Raw genomic sequence first — 16,467 nt, 5'->3', positions numbered from 1 at the left:
ATTTTTTTATTTTTTAAAAAATATTTATTTTATTTATTTGAAAGAGTTACAGAGAGAGGTAGAGACAGAGAGAGAGTTCTTCCATCCACTGGTTCACTCCCAAGATGGCCGCAATGGCCGGAGCTGTGCCATCATGAACCCAGGAGCCAGGAGCCTCTTCTGGATCTCCCACGAGGGTTCAGGGGCCCAAGGCCTTGGGCCACCTTCTACTGATTTCCCAGGCCATAGCAAAGAGCTGGATTGGAAGAGGAGTATCCAGGACTATAATTGGCACCCATATGGGATGCTGGTGCTTCAGGCCAGGGCGTTAACCCACTGTGCCACAGGGCTGGCCCCAAATTTTGTGATTGTTAATGCCATCTCAAATTTTAGCAGTGGTAGGGCTCTGGAGAGTTTTTTTTTTTCTTCTGCATTTTGATTCCCTTTGTAAATCTCAATTTTTTCTGTACCCTGCTCCATGCAGGGGGTTCTTCCTATATTTCTAGTTTTTGCTCCACAGTTTATTTCTGTTGTGTGCTTCTTGATGCTAGTCCTGTGGTGAGGGTAACAGAAACCTCCAATTCTTATGACACATTTGCAATCCTTCACAGGATGCATGCAGTTTTGCTTGTATCTTTGTCACGTGTGAGAGAATTTCCTGTCCTGCCCCAGAGATATCATATATCTGCTTTGAATTGGTACAGGATGTGAGTCCTGCCCACCCACAACAATGTATTTTCCTTCTCTCCTTCCCCAAGGAGCAGCAGTCTGTCTCAGGACTTTCAGGGCCAGAGAAGAGTTTATCCCTCATCCAGAGGCAACTGAGTTTTGCTTCTGATAAACCCCAGTGGTCCTTTGGGGCTAGATTTACTGGTCCTTCTTTGTGAGCTTAAGGATATTGTTTTGTTTGAGGGAAAATTTGTATAAATGGGATTTTTCTTGTGCTTTTCACACAGTTATGACTGATCACCACCTGTGCAGCCAACCCCAATGGAGTCTTAATCACTAGCGTAGCTGGTTCCTTGATGGAGGCTGATTCTCTGCTCCTGATCTTCCTTGTAAGAATTTTTAAACATTTATTTATTTGAAGAGTGAAATTATAGACAGACACAGAGAGACAGAGAAAGAAAGAAATCCTCCATCTGCTGGTTCACTGTCCAAATGGCTGCATAGGCTGGGGTTGTGCCAGAATGAAGATGTCAGCCTGGGACTTCATCTGGGTCTCCCAAGTGGATGACGGGGATACAAGTACATACTGCCTTCCCGGGCACATCAGAAAGGAGTTGGATTGGAAGCAGAGCAGCCTACACACAAACCAAGATTGATATGAGATGCAGGCTTTGCACATAGTGGCTTAACCTGCTGCTCCACATTGCCCTCCCCCCTTGTGAGCATCTTGTAAACACTTGTGTAGAGGAGTTCGGGCACAACTGTGAACTCACTCTTGGCTGGTTTATTGGACTTCCAGTTGCTCTAAATTGGTATGCTAGTGCACATTAGGCCTTTAGGCATATGCTAATCTTTTTAGTAAACCTCTTATTTTTTGGTATTTTATTATTTGGCATTTATTTTTTGGTAGTATACTCTATACTTGCCCTCTTACTCTTAGAAATGTCAAGGAGATCATGTGCCCATTTTCTCCTAAGAAGATCTTGACACCTTAGAATTTACTTTATTTTGCTGCCTAGTGAATTCAGGTCTTTGAAGCATTAAAACATGTTAATATTTTGTAGATAATTGGGTGTTATCCTCATTGTTTTCATGACAATGATGCTGTCTTGTAACTTTTGCTTTCTTGAGTGGAAGAAGTCTGCACTGGCAATTAATTCAGGAGGTGGATAATGATTCAAGAATCACATGATACATAAGTAGCATAAGAACAAAGACATGCTTATAAATAAAAATTGGTGTAGCCATTTTGAAAATCTTGCAATAATGCTCAAATAAAATTTAAGCATAGTCTGTAAAATATCAAACAAAGTTCTCATGTAGATCTAAACATGCTTTTTCAGGGATGTTTATAAAGCTATTGTTTGTGGTCTTTAATAACCAGAGACAGTCTTGGTGTCTAACACTGGGGGAGTGATAGGTGATATGTGGTGGGGTTACAACATGGGGTCTCACACAGAAGCTCAGAGAGTAGGTCAGAAGCACTCGGAGCGGCAAGAATGCATATTAGAACTTCATTGCTTAGGTATTCAGCATAATGTCATTTACACCAATGGAAAATAATGTGGGGCTGGCACTGTGGTATAGCCAGTGAAGCCGCCACCTGCAATGCCAGCATCCCATATGGGCACCTGTTCAAGTCCCAGCTGCTCCATTTCCATTCCAGCTCTCTTCTATGGCCTGGGAAAGCAGTGGAAGATGGCCCAAGTCCTCGGGCCCCTGCACCTGCATGGGAGACCTAGAAGAAGCTCCTGGCTCCTGATTTTGGATCAGCGTAGCTCTGGCCGTTGTGGCATGGCCATTTGGGGAGTGAAGCAGCAGATGGAATACCTCTCTCTCTCTCTCTCTCTTTCTCTCTCTGCCTCTCCTTCTCTCTGTGTGTAACTCTTTCAAATAAATAAGTCTTTAGAAAAAGAAAATAATGTATGTAAACCTATATAAACAAAAGGCTATATGCAATTTATCAATTTATGGATAAATTTATCAATTTATTAGGAGGCTTACCTATGAGAGCAAATGAAGCGGGATTTGGGTATGAAAATACAAAGAAATAAATAATAGTAATTAACAAAAATGATAGTGATTACTACATACTGGATGTGATGCTCTCCATAAATTACCTTTTCAAATCCTCAAAACAACCCTAAAAGACAAAATCTATTGTTAAGTTCATTTTACAAATGAGAAACTAAAGCAAAGATATGTGAAATAAGTAACTGTAGATAGAACAGGACACAACTGAGTAAAGAAAACAGGCAGATAACTTTTCTCAAATCATGGACCACTACCAAAGAGCTTGACCACTTCACAGAATATCCACCAGCATTGCCAAAAGCATCTTTAGTTGATTCCAGGCTTTCCAAAATACAAATTGTTTCTGTTTTAAGCACTTGAGCTATCAGACAGCACAGACTGAGTCATGCTTCATTTTAAAAAATAAATGCAATTCACGGCAGCTTCAAACCACAGGCCCCCACGGTTCACTGGGGACCCAGACCTGCACTGCTCTCTGAAGAACCTGATCGCGCACAGCAGTCTCTGGGGCTGCTGCCACCTGTGGCAGAGGGCAAGATGACAGGGCTGAGTCGTGCAGTGGGTACCCCGTTTCCACAAGGGATGCACATGTATGCGCCATTCACATCTTACGGTAAAGGAAATTGCAATCTTCACCTGGATCCAGAAGGCGGAGGTCTTGGACATGTCCAGTAAATGACACTAAGGACTACCACAATTACAGCTGCTAAATAAAACTTTATATTAAGACAATATATTTGCTTTTTTAATCTTGAGATATTCACTTCCGCGGCTCAATAGGCTAATCCTCCACCTTGCAGCGCCGGCACACTGGGTTCTAGTCCCAGTCGGGGTGCTGGATTCTGTCCTGGTTGCCCCTCTTCCAGGCCAGCTCTCTGCTGTGGCCAGGGAGTGCAGTGGAGGATGGCCCAAGTGCTTGGGCCCTGCACCCCATGGGAGACCAGGATAAGCAACTGGCTCCTGCCTTCGGATCAGCGTGGTGCGCTGGCTGCAGCTCGCCAGCCAAGGCAGCCATTGGAGGGTGAACCAACTGCAAAAGGAAGACCTTTCTTTCTGTCTCTCTCTCTCACTGTCCACTCTGTCTGTCAAAAAAAACAAAAACAAACAAACAAAAAAAAACACAGATTCTCAAACTGAGTTGATCTAACTTTAAATGTCTCTCAAACAACATTTGTTTAAAAATGTTTATTTTGTTGTTTGTTTATAAATATTTGAGAGACAAAGAAACAGAGACACACAGAGAGATCTTCCACTGGTGCTTTACTCCCCCAGATACCATAAGACCTGGAGCTGGTCTAGGCCACAGCTAGGAGCCTGGAACACAATCCAGGTCTCCCACATAGATGGCAGAGACCCAAGTATTTGTGCTGCGTCCCAGGACACACATTAGCAGGAAGCTGATATTGGAAGCAGCATCAGGACAAATTCATGCAATCTCACATGAAATGTAAGCATCTTGAGTGGCATCTTAATTTCTGTGCAAAAACTCAGCCCACAAACAGTATTTTAAAAATTAATTTTAGTACAGAGTGTAAACAAAATGTTTTTTTTTGAAGATGTTTTTATTTATTTTGAAAGGCAGAGTTACAGAGAGGCAGAGAGAGAGAGAGAGAGAAAGAGAGAGGTCCTCCATCCACTGCTTCACTCCCCAGATGGCCACAATATCTGGAGCTTCATGTATCTGAAGCCAGGAGCCAGGAGCTTCCTGTGGGCCTCCCACACGGGTGCAGGTACCCAAGGACTTGGGCCATCCTCTACAGCTTTCCCAGGCCACAGCAGAGAGCTGGATCAGAAGTGAAGCAGCCTGGACTAGAATTGGTTCCCATATGGGATGCAGGCATTGCAGGCAGCAGCTTTACCCACTTTGCCACAGCGTCGGCCTCAACATTCCTCTTTTTTAAAAATGCCCCATATCTGCCTCTCTGCCTCTCCTTCTCTCTCTGTGTAACTCTGAGTTTCAAATAAAGAAATAAATGTCTTAAAAGAAGACACAGCATTTACAAATCCTGACTGTGGGCTGGAGAGCAGGCTGTATTTTCCAAGCCTGTTCTCATCTCAGACATCAGTCACCACCTGCACAGAGAATGAACACACCCACCAGGTAGCTGAGCAGACTGGCTGGCTAGAAAACTGTGTAGGGCTCTTTGCTCCTGCTTCTCACTCTACACCACCATTCCTTTCCACTTACCTTGATGTCTGTGCATGAAGAAAGGGTGCTACTTGGAACTGCAGAAGTCAGGCTTTCTGAACTGGCTGCTGGAGAGCTGTGATGGATAGGAGGTCTATCAGGACATTCCAGGACTGCAGGAGAGTTCCGCGTGTCTCTTCTTTGCTCTTTGCATCAGCCCTGCCCTCTGATGAATGCCCTTCACCGTCAGTGCTCACCACTTAAGCATCTTTCTCCTGCTCAGACAGGGTGACACTGTCCCCCTGATATGTACTTTTGGAGGTGGCAATGACTTCCTGCTTAGCCAGTCTCTGGATTCTCAGAAGCCCATGATCATTCAATGGTCCCATCAATAATGTTCATCTGAAAAAACCAAGGTGATTCCTGTGTAGAGTCTGGGAGCTATGTGCAGGTCCATTTATCATGGGCACTTGTGTATTCATTCCTTCACACATGGGTTAAAATAAACTCTGAAAATGTGAAAAGCCTTTACCAAATTATACTCTTTTTATTGAACATTTAGAATACAAATTCTCAAAATTAATATCCCATGTTTACTTCCAAGGAATTCCTACTTCATGAACCAATGTTTGTTGAGTGTTTTTGAGCCAGGCACTGTGTGCAGATATTTCAGTTCACATTTTTCCTACTCCAATTATTTAGTGAGTGGCCAAGTCACCTTGGAATGTCTGCCAATGATCTTTTCCTGTGTGCAGGCTCCTATCCAAGAATTAGACAGTCTGTTGCCTTTAATAAAATGTGGTAAGTTCTGTGTTTCTCTTCAGTCAAAGTGATAATATGCTCTTCCAATTATTATGTTGTTTTCCTAAGCTTCAGATCCTTGATTTGCTACTTTGCTACTTGGAGTTGGAACAGAACCACCATGTTTCTCCTTTAGCATTGAGTCCATCTTTGGTTCACCAACAAGGAGCCAAAAACGGAGGCTGCATGGGGTGGGAAGTGATAGAGGGGCAGTTCCTTCCTGTTTCTGTACACCTGAAGACAGGCCAACAACAAAGGCACACTGAGGTCAGGAGTGCAGTCTGCTTCCTTTTGGGATCCAGAAGGGCTTTTACTAAGCATGAGGTCTTCCTACTCTGCTCTGGGCTCCACAAAGTTCCTCCCTGGCATCTAAATTTCAATCATCATAATCTCTTTCCTTCCTTCCATAAGCCCTAGAGGTGGTAGCTTCCCTCTACAGTCGCTGCTCTACGATGCCTTAGTGCTTTCTAGTGGTCATTCCATCTGAGACATCAGGTTAGCAAGTCGTCATTTTAAGTTCTGCTTATTTTTATGTTCCCGGTCTCTTGACTTATCTCATTATGTAATTACAGAAAACTATGCAATACTTTTAAGAAGTTTAAACATATCACTGAAATGTGAAAATAACTAATAATTTGGCCCATTTCTTTCAATCTTTTGTATCAATCAACATTGTTTCTTCATTGTTATGGCTCCATAAAAAATGCAAGTCTGTAATACATCTCTCAAGTTGATGGATTTTTTTTAAAATAGTCCAATATATTTCATTATCTTATAAGAAAATTTCATTATATATTATTATATTATATATTTCATTATCTTATAAGAAAATATTGACTACTTAAAAAAATCCATCAACTTGAGAGATGTATATACAGATTTGCATATAAGGGGTGAATGTCTAGAATGTTCAGGCGAGTGGTTACATGTCCATGTCCCACATCGAGGTTTCTAGGTTGGATTTCTGGCTGCAACTCCTGACAATCTTCCCACCAATGCAGACCTGGGAAACAGCACTGATCACTCAAGTAATTGGATTCCTGCTACTCTCATGGGAGATTGGGATTGCATTTCCAGGTACTCGTTCTGACTCTAACCCAGCCCTGGCCATGCTTGGCATTTGGGGAGTGAACCAGCAGAAGAGCTTGTGGGCTCTCTCTCTCTCTCTCTCTCTGGTTGTGTTTGTGTTTGTGTTTGTGTGTCTGTCTTCCTTTCTATGTCTTGACCTCTCAGGCTCACTTCATATAGAATGTATGCTTTATCGGTAATTTTAATGAGAAACCATCTGAGGAATCTCAAGGCATAGGCAATGATATTGCAGGACAGTTGATACTGAGATACAGGGAGGGCAGGAGACTGCTGATAAGGGGACCATTCATGGAACAGAGAAGCAAACAAAGCTCAAAGCAAAAGATCAAAAGGCAAATCCTCTGAATTCTAGGCCATTTTCTGTTGTGATCAAGTTGTATCTGACTTGAATTCTTCTGCATAGTATGCTTTGACTTGAGAATCAGCTAGGATAAAACTGCTAAGCGATGTCACTAAGGCGTGTTCAGCATGTCAGACCATGTAAGACTATTTCCATGTCAACATCCATGCTCTCACATGCATCCTTTGAGGCCTCTGGGATGCCAACATTAAGGCAGGATTTAATGTGCAGAAGACTCAGTGGAGTAAACCTCTCTGAAGGCCAGAGGCAGATAGGTAGGGAAGGTGGAGAGGTTCCCTGATGTGTATTGAGCCCTATACATGTGCAAGGACAAAGGGAAGGACAGAGCATTAACGTATGATGTGTCACATGCCGCATATCCAAAGAAAACAGAAGAAAGGATTTTGAATGTTTTCACCAGAAAGAAATGATCAATGTTCAAGGAAGGGGAGGGAGAAGAGAAAGGGTAAGACTGGGTAGGGGGAATGGTCGAAGAAGTGTTAGAGAAGGGAGAGGAGTGAGAAGCGGTAGGATGAACCTTTATCTGGCACAATGCTGAGAAAATCTTGGCCAGGATGGTGGCAGTACCTTAGTAATATAAAATTTTAAAAGTCAAGAAATAGATAATGCATGGCATGTTATCCATGTTCAGTTGGTGTTGATAAAAGTCTAAGACAGTAGAAAAGAGCCCAACAAATTTGGATATTTTTCTAGTAAAAATAATATATTCTGTAACCATATGTACATGTTCGATATTAAAAATGGAGCTATGTATAAATTTAAAACCAGATATTGAACTTTATTTGCACACACAGGCACCCTTACTGTCTATGCATGTCCCACAGAGAGCTCTACCTAGTATTTCTCCAACTTTTCCAACAGGTGATCAACGCATCACTTGTCTGTTTTTCCTCCTGCTTCAGACTCCCTGTGGGCAGGTGCGGTGTCTGTCCTGGATACATAATTCAGCAATCCTTTCATTCCATGTTCTTCCAACACTCGCTTTTCACAACAAAAGTATTAATGCTGAGCTACACTGCACTTATTGCAGGTTTCACTGGGGATAAGAAAGAGATTGTTGATAATTTACACCCCACAATAAGAAGCATAAAAATCTCCATTACAATTTATTTTCTCCTTCAAGTACAATATCAACCTCAGTCACACAGCTACTGAGATTTTTTTTTTCTGTATTGAGTTAGTAAATGCCCAGGGTGTTCTGCCTAGATATTTCTCAAATATCTTGCCATTTTTATGCCAATTTTGTTCTTCCTTCCTTAGCTGATACCCCATAATTTGCATCCCCAAGCCCATCTTAATGAACCAAGTGTCTTTGATTTAACATTATCTGCTCTAAAGCTGCACTGGCTAAGTGCACTTGATAAGTGTAGGTCACTAGATCATTTTTTTGAGAAGGATATCAGTAGACATTATTCCTCATCTCATTAGGAAAAAAGGGATCAATTTTGTGTCCTAGTGTACATAATATATTCACTCCCTAATTTAGAATAGGTATTATTCTCAGTTCAATAATGTTGCTAATAATACCATTCAAGGGTACTTCAGAAAGTTTACAGAGAAACAGAATTGAAAAATAAGTTTATGTTGGTGCAGAAAATTTTAAAATCCACACATATAAATACAGTGTCTTTAACAAGATGACTTAGATATGGCATTTTATGTATGTACATTATTGTCATAAAATTGTAAGATATAACTTTTAAGAATTGTCATCATAATTTTCTAGGTTTGGAAACGTTTTATCCATTTATCCTCTCACCAACAGAATAAAAGTAGGCTTTATCTTTGTACTCGAAAATCAACTTAGGAATGGGCATTTGGTCTAGCAGTTAAGATGTTGGTTAACACATCTACATCCCATAGTGGAATTTCTGGGTTTGGATACCAACTCCAACTCTTGATTCTAGTTTCCAATTAGTATAGACTTTGAGAGGCAACAGGCGATGTCTCAAGTAATCGAATTACTCCCACCTACATGGAAGACCTAGATTGCATTCCCAGCACCTGGCTTTGACCCTGCCCAGCCTTGGCCATTTTAGGCATTTGGGGAGTGAATCAGTGGACAGAAAGTATCTATTTTTCTGCCTCTCTTTCTATCTCTGTTTCCCTCATTCTGTCTGTGCCTCTAAAATAAACAAATATCCTAAAAATATATTTGAAAACTTAAAAATAATTATTTTAAAAAATAATTAAAATCAACTTACCTAACCTTCCTTTATCAAAATGTTATTTTCAAACCCAAGTTCTGGATGTGAGGGTGATGTGGCTGTGACATCTGTCACCTCACTGATTGCCAGGGTTGATTCAGCTGATCTGGTTGGCTAGGCAGGTGTCCCCTTCCTCGTTCACTACTCCATGTGTGTCCCTCCCAAAGCTTCATGCTTGGTTGAAGAGGATGACCTTCCCTGAAGTATACCCTTCGGTCAAGGATATATGAGTAGCTGCATTCCCCTGCTAGAACTCCAAACAAGCTCTCAAATCAAATTCTAATATGTTCATAATTTGATTGGATTACCACTGGACTCCAGCATAATTGGATGGAAATCCATATTCATGACACTCTTATGATTTTTCTCTGTAAAGGTATTATATGAATTTTGGTAGACATATTTCTTTAAATTTCCATTAGTTTTCAGTTGGAATGTGATACATTTCCATAAACCTAAATGACCTAATATAGTTGAGAATATGAGTGTGGTGTGATTTGATTCTGAGTTCATGTCTCTCATGGCTGAAATCATGATTTGGGCTTGGCTTTGATCCTTTCTAGAGGCTCTGAGGAAGAGCACACATCCAAGTTAATCCGATTGGTGGCAAAACTTAATTTTCTGTACACATAGTACTGGGGTCCCACTTATTAGTCAAAGTCTACTCTAAGTTCCTAGTGGTCACCAACACTCATTGCCACATGGCCTCCTCTATACTCATAGGTCACAACAGTTTTTTCTTGTGTTGATTTCTACTCACTTTGAATCTCTGACTTCCTCTGTTTCTTGACTTAAAGGCTTTTATGCATAGCTCAGGTTCATCTCTCTTTTTTAAACACAGTGGCTTCATATAATCCAAGATAATCATTGGAGCAGAATCCCATCATACTCAAATTTCCAATGCTTGTACAGTACATATACACCAGTGAACAGGAAGTGTAAAACAGCTCAAAATTCTGCCTAACACATGTTTTAAAAGTGTTATATTGTCAAAATCTTGTACAGATACACAGACATCTCATCTTCCTGAAAACTTAGCAATGAAAAATATATTTCCAATGTTAAGTTATTTTTGAGGATTTCTCAAGATTTCTTCCACTAAGGGCATAGATATCTGGGTTGACATAGATATCAGACATTGACATAAATATCTGGGTTGAAAATGACAAAGAGTAACAATTCTTGGAACTGATTATTGAGTTTAGCAAAATTATAGAACATAAAGTCAAAGAAAAAAATAAAGTGCTGCATATCCAAATGGACGCTTCAGATACAAAGAATAATTCTATTAAAACAAATTATGTAGGCTGGCGCCGCGGCTCACTAGGCTAATCCTCCGCCTTGCAGCGCCGGCACACCGGGTTCTAGTCCCGGTCGGGGCACCGGATTCTGTCCCGGTTGCTCCTCTTCCAGGCCAGCTCTCTGCTATGGCCCAGGAGTGCAGTGGAGGATGGCCCAAGTGCTTGGGCCCTGCACCCCATGAGAGACCAGGATAAGCACCTGGCTCCTGCCATCAGATCAGTGTGGTGCGCTGGCCGCAGCGCGCCTACCGCGGTGGCCATTGGAGGGTGAACCAACGGCAAAAGGAAGACCTTTCTCTCTGTCTCTCTCTCACTGTCCACTCTGCCTGACAAAAAAAAAAAAATTAATGGATAAATTTCTAAGAGCAAGCAACCTACTCATACTAAATCAAGAAGCATAAAAATTCTGAACACACCACTAGCAAATAATGTGAATGAATCAGTATTCAAAACCTCTCAACAAAGAAAAGTCCAAGATCGTATGGCTTCACAAATGAATTCTACCAAACACCCAAGGAGTTAAAACCAATTCTCAAACTCTTCACCACAGGAGATGGCACTGTAGCATAGTAGGCTGTCTGCCTGTGGTGCCTGCATCCCCTGTGGGTGCCAATTCACATCCCCAGGGCTCCTCTTCCAATCCAGCTCTCTGGTTATGGCCTGGGAAAGAAGTGGAAGACAGTTCAAATCCTTGGGCTCCTGTAACCCCATGAGAGACCTAGAAGAAGCTCCTGGCTTAGTCCATCTTCGAGCAGATGGAAGGCCTCTCTGTCTATCCGTTTCTGTCTCTGTCAAACAAATTATAAAACATCTTTAAAATAAAGATTTAAACTCTTCAAAATAAAGAAGAGTGAGCACTTCTAAACTCACATGAGGACAGCATCACCCTGGTAACAAAGTCAGACAAAGATAACACAAGGAAAGCAAATTTCAGGCCAGTATCTCCAATGAACATAGAAATAAACTTCCTCAATAAAATACTAGTATGCCAAATGCAACAGCATATGGAAATGATGTATACCTCATCACCAAGTGGGAATTATCCCTGGAATAAAAAGGTAGCTCAATATAAGCAGAGCAAGCAGTGGTTACACTACATTAACAGAGTAGAAACCAAAAATCGCATGAATTATTTCTATAGAAGAAGCAGTGTTTGACAGAATTCATCTTCCACATATGATAAATATGCTCCATAATGTGCATATAGGAGGCACTTAGCTCAATACATTCTGCACCACAAAGGAACACTCAACAAAGAGGCAACCAGTAGAGTAGGAGAAAATATTTGCTAACTATACATCTGATAAAAGATTAATGTCCAGAATATATAAAGAGCTCAAGAAACTCAACAACAAAACAAACAGTATAGTTCAGAAATGGGCTAACGATATGAACAGGTATTTTTTGAAAGGTGAAATACAAATAGCCAACTGACACATGAAAAAATGCTCAGGATCACAACCATCAGGGAAATGCAAATCAAAACCATAATGAGGGGCCAGTGCCATGGCTCACTTGGTTAATCCTCCACCTGCGGCACCAGCATCCCATATGGGTGCTGGGTTCTAGTCCCAGTTGCTTCTCTTCCAGTCCAGCTCTCTGTTGTGGCCTGGGAGGGCAGTAGAGGATGGACCAAGTCCTTGGTCCCCTGCACCCATATGGGAGACCAGGAGGAAGCACCTGGCTCCTGGCTTTGGATCGGCACAGTGCCGGCTGTAGTGGCCATTTGGGGAGTGAACCAACAGAAGGAAGACCTTTCTTTCTGTCTCTCTCTCACTGTCTATAACTCTACCTGTCAAATAAAACACACACACACACACACACATACACAGTGAGGCTTCACCTCACCCTAGTTACTTTGGCTATCATCCATAAACCAAAAGATAACAAATGCTGGTGAGGATGTAGGGCAAAAGATACTCTAATCCACTGTTGGTGGGAATGTAAACTCACACAACCAATGTGAAAGACAGCATGGAGGTTCCTCAGAAATCTGAAAAGAGATCTACCATATGACCTTCATTTCACTCCTAGGAATTTACTCACGGGAAATGAAATCCGCATATGAAAGAGTTATCTGTACCCTCAATTCACAACAGCTAAGATATGAAATCAACCTAGATGCCCATCAACTAGTGACCCGATAAAGATATTGTGGTATGTATACATCATGGGACACTACCCTGCCATAAAAATGAATGAAATCTTGTCTTTCACAGCAAAATGGATGCAAAACCATTGTGATTAGTGACATAAGCCAGTCCCCAAGACAAATATGTTTCACTGATTTGTGATAACTAATATACAAAGTACAAAAAGTGTAATTTGTATGTGTGAAATTGACGTTTTGAAATCAGATTATATTTTATGGCCCCACTCTACACTCTTGAGGAATGGTGGTTTTCGTACTTACCACTTGTTGGATACTTTATTTAGCAGTGGGTTAAGCTTGTGATTATGAAGTTAACTGAGGGGCTGGTGTTCTGGCATAGTAGGTAAAGCTGCTGCCTGCAGTGCCAGCATTCCATATGGGCACCGGTTCATGTCTTGGCTGCGCCAATTCTGATCCAGCTCTCTGCTATGGCCTGGGAAAGTAGTAGAAGATGGCCCAACTCCTTGGGTCCCTGTACTCATGGGGAGACTTGGAGGAAGCTCCTGGCTCCTGGCTTCAGATTGCCCCCATTCCAGCTGTTGCAACCATTTGGGGGAGTGAACTAGTGATGGAAGACCTCTCTCCCTTTCTGCCTCTGCCTTTCTGTAACTTTGCCTTGCAAATAAATAATAAATAAATCTTAAAAAAAAGAATTGGCATCAAACTTAAAAAATAAAGTAAATTGAAAGCAAGTCATTGTAGGAATTGAAAGAAAAAAAGAGAAAAGTAAGGAGGGTGAAAACAAGGGAGGGGAGGGTGGAGTGGGAAGCATCGTTATGCTCTAAAATGTGTCTATAGGATATAAACGAAATTTATTCCCCTTACATATTTTTTTAAATATTTTAAAAAAGAAAACACAAGAGAATTTCAGCAGATCAAACATCAGAAGCAAACTAATTGATAACTAGAAACTGATGATATGTCTTGAGAACAGGTAGGGCAAGGGGTAGAAGGACTTCTGTTAAGGGCCAGGTCATAAATATTTTAGTCTTTGTTGGTCGTGCATTCTCTGCTGCAGTTACTCACCTGTGTTATTCAGTGGCAAAATAGCCAATTACCATACCTGAATGAAAACTATGGCTGTGTTCCAATGAAACTTTGGTGACAATCAAAGGGGTGATTGGGGCCGGCATTGTGGCATAGCAGATGAAGCTGCTGCCTGTGACTCCAGCACCCTATACGGGCAAACATTAAGTCTCTGCGGCTTCACTCCTGATTCAGCTCCATACTTATCCATCTGGGAAAGCAGTGGAAGATGGCTCAGGTGTTTGGGAGACCTGGATGAAGCTCTTGGCTCCTGGCTTCTGGCTGGCCCAGGCCTCCTGGCTGTTGCAACCATCTGGGGAGCAAATCTGCAGATGGAAGATTTCTCTCTCTCTCTCTCTCTCTCTCTCTCTCTGTGTGTGTGTGTGTGTGTGCACGCCTCTATCATTTCTTCCCTCTCTCTGTAACTCTGAAATGCAAATGAATAAATAAATATTGTTTTTTGATTATTGGCCTCTCCATGTTAACAGAGATGCCCCTTGGGCTGCAGCTGGCTGATGCTGGAGCAGAACTGGCATTCCTCACTCAGAGGCACCTTTCACGAACATCTCTGTCACATTAGATGAAACTGAAGAGTGATTGGCATGCATGAAATCATACTCTACAAACACAGTTCTCTCTCTGGATTTATATTCTAACTTCTCTTTCTAAATAATTCCATTTCCCTCCTTCCAGACTATTTATAAAAGACAATATAGACCAAATATCTATTAATCAATTACTTTGGAACATAAAAACTTGCTTACAGGCATGTGAACAGTCTTTTAAATTGTTAAGTACAGGATTTTGATTAAAAATGTAATTTTTGAGCAAAATATTGCTGTGTCTCTGCATTTATAAAATATCAGCATTTTCCATAATTGGAATTAGTATGATGAAATATATGGTGCTACTTTCAAAGTACAAGGTGGACTGGAAAAGTGATAACTCGTTGCTTTATGTCTTGGGTTGCCTATTTCCAGTTCGTTTTCTTTCCACTTTTATTATGTTGATTTATATAAATGTATCAGATCTGGATAGCCTTTGGAAATGCTAACCTAATCAGATTAATTCCTGAGATGTGCAGAACCTTATTAATCATAGCAAGCTAATTTGCATTCCTTTAACTACCCAAAGACTTCTGTGGAGTTTGCAATGTAACCTAGCTACTCTTTTTTTTTCTTTTTTTTGGTCAGGCAGAGTGGACAGTGAGAGAGAGACAGAGAAAAAGGTGTTCCTTTGCCGTTGGTTCACCCTCCAATGGCTGCCACGGCCAGCGCGCTGCGGCACACCGCGCTGATCCGAAGCCAGGAGCCAGGTGCTTATCCTGGTCTCCCATGGGGTGCAGGGCCCAAGCACTTGGGCCATCCTCCACTGCACTCCCGGGCCATAGCAGAGAGCTGGCCTGGAAGAGGGGCAACTGGGACAGAATCCGGCGCCCCGACTGGGACTAGAACCCAGTGTGCCGGCGCCGCTAGGCGGAGGATTAGCCTGTTGAGCCACGGTGCCGGCCCTACCTAGCTACTCTTCCAACAAGCCAGCCAACACTTTGTGCAGGCCATTCTATTTAACATTTAAATCTTTTAGAGCAAACTATCCAGTTCATCAATATGCCAAACACATTTAAGTAAATGAGAAAGCTGAAGTCTGTGAAACTTTCTAAAATTTTTCTGTTAAGATTAAAATCCTAGAGCTTTTCTTGCAGATGGTACTACAGAAAATTTCAGTCCACATGTCCAGGAGCAACATTCACCAGAAACATGAATTAAAAATAAAGTTTGATTGGAAATAAATACCTGGTATTTCTCTGTAAGCATCAACGTTTTTAGAGCATCAGGTGATAAAGCTGTTGGATTTCATTTAAATACAGAGAACTGAAGGTAAAAATATTATGTCTGTTATTTATGGCAAAATTAAATGTAATAGAGAAAAACAAATAAGTCCTAGGAGACTTCAAAGGAAAATTTAAAAATTCATAACTAATAATAAATTCACATTATGTCAAATGCTATATTATAAATTTATGTACTTTATCACATTTATCCACAATAACATGATTATTGTTGCTCATTTTTGAAATGCAAAAATTTACTTTGTTGAGGTTAAATCCTTTGCACAAAGATCATTTGTTGTCAGAGTGGGAATTTTGAATATTTTTGGTATTGTAGCTTCAGTCCTAGACTCTTTGGTAGACTGCCACAGTAAAGAAAAGTGAAGGGAAAATAGGGGACTTTAGATCAAATGCAAGGCTTTTGCCCAAGCCAGACATTAGGTTGAAAATTCTGGTACATCCTAGTGCATCTGAGGGATCCTGTGCCTCAAATCCTTCTGGGTTGCAAATAACCTCCACAATATTTATTTTGATATTCATTTAATTTGTTCATTAAGAAAGTGAACTCCACTTTGCAATTTTAAGAATCAAGGAGGGGCCACACTGTGGTATAGTGGGTAAAGCCACCACCTGCAGTGCCTGCATCCCATATGGGCGCCAGTTCAAGTCCCGGCTACTCCGCTTCCAGCTCTCTGCTATGGCCTGGGAAAGCAATGGAAGATGGCCCAAGTGCTTGGGCCCCTGCGCTCACATGGGAGACCTGGCAAAAGCTCCTGGATCCTGGCTTCGGATCAGCACAGCTCCAGTCATTGTGGCCATCTGGGGAGGAACCAGCAAATGAAAGACCTTTCTCTCTTTCTGCCTCTGTCTCTGCCTCTCTAACTCTGCCTTT

Source organism: Lepus europaeus, chromosome 13 (genome assembly GCF_033115175.1).
Source record: "Lepus europaeus isolate LE1 chromosome 13, mLepTim1.pri, whole genome shotgun sequence".
NCBI classification, from domain to species: Eukaryota; Metazoa; Chordata; class Mammalia; order Lagomorpha; family Leporidae; genus Lepus; species Lepus europaeus.
The sequence above is the reverse complement of the archived record's forward strand: the minus strand, read 5'-3'. Positions refer to the sequence as shown.